General features: G+C 36.0%; 1 pseudogene; it reads right to left on the reverse strand.

The window, feature by feature from the left end:
• Positions 1 to 507: 507 nt before the first annotated feature.
• Positions 508 to 935, reverse strand: LOC123954641 (annotated as a pseudogene).
• Positions 936 to 1,593: the final 658 nt, after the last annotated feature.

Genomic DNA, 1,593 nt, shown 5'->3' on the forward strand with positions numbered 1-1,593 from the left:
TTACCTCTTGATTTCTATTAGTCATTTTTATAACAATTTAAACCATTTTAAGATTTGTTTCCTGAAGCCAAATACATCCAAAATATATAAAAATATATACAGTTTTGCTTCCTTCTCTCTCACACCCTCTCCTCTCAATAGGGCAATCTCTATTTAGATTTAACATCTTTGTGCCAAAAAGGAAATCACAAATGCAAAATCTAAAACTGTATCTCTATTAGACCTTAAGGGAAGGTCTATGTGTGATAGTTCTGTCTTGGCCTGCGAATGTGGTTTTTTTTTTTTCCTTTCACTCCTGAATGATAGTGTAACTACCTATATAATTCTAGATTGGCAATGATTTTCTCTCAGTTTCCTGAATATATTATTTTATTATCTTCTTACATATATTGTTTCTTTTGAGAAGGTCTAAGGTCAGTCCGCCTGTAGAGTTTAGATGTGAATTTAGGTGTGGTTTTACTTTTTTTTAAGTGAAATTTTTTTTTTGTCATATTTCATCATCAAAACCTATGATCTTGGTCTTTGCTTCCTGTCTTTGTATAAGGCCAAAGGGAAGATACTAGCTCCTTTGACAACCTTAATGCAAACCCCAGGTAACATCACTGACAGCATGACCCTTGCATCAAAATCCAGCAACCAGAGCTTCCTTATTTTCCTCAATAAAATTCAAACAATCGTCATTATGTACAAAGGCTATGGGGGTTTTGGGCCATTTTGGATCAGCTGAACCCTGACACATTTCCTGATGGCACAATTTGGCTGCCTGACTTCAATTCCTACTTTTTTTCCAGGACAATTCCCATTGCATGGGACGTACCTCTAAAAGGCTTGGGTTTTAGGTCAGTGCCCACGTGGGTTTTCTTGTGCTGTTTATCATGATCTCTTCAGTGGCTATGGAGTATCCTGCCCGTGCAACGACTGTGACACTTGCCCATCCTACTCGCACCACGGGCCTGAACAAAGAGGATTTATTTTTATTTACACTTCTTAAGACACTAGGATTCTCTTTCAAGTTGAAGACATAACTTTTTTCAGTTCTGGAAAATTGCCTGCCATTATCCTTTTATTACTTCATTTTCCTCATTCTGTCCTTTAGTATTCATTAAATTTAACTTGGCCCTTTTTATTCCATTTTCTCCATCTCTTAATTTCTTCCTCATATATTCATTCTCTTTATCTTTCTGAGATGCATTATGGATAGCCTCCTCAAATCTATCTTCTAATGCACTATATGTCTTGCTTCATGTACGTGTAATCCACTTTAATACATCTACCATTTGTAATCATCTTTTTTGACTTTTCAAAGATGGCATTTATTTTCATAACATGCTCTTCATGTGTACATTTTGCCTTTTTTTTTTTTTAAAGTACTTGCTGATATCTTATTGCGGTTTGTAAATACTGACAGCTAGGTCGTCTTTAGCGGGAATGTTTGTTTTATGGAGACTCGTAAGTCTGACATCAAGAAGCAAGCATTTTATGCTGCAGAGCTTTGCTTCTCTCCCTCAAGACTCACAGATTACATTAAAGTGTGCAGAATTTCTTATGAATTTATCAAGGTAAGCTCTGTGCTAAGGTGAGTAGGCTGGATTC

Source organism: Meles meles, chromosome 12, assembly GCF_922984935.1.
Source record: "Meles meles chromosome 12, mMelMel3.1 paternal haplotype, whole genome shotgun sequence".
Classification (NCBI taxonomy): Eukaryota; Metazoa; Chordata; class Mammalia; order Carnivora; family Mustelidae; genus Meles; species Meles meles.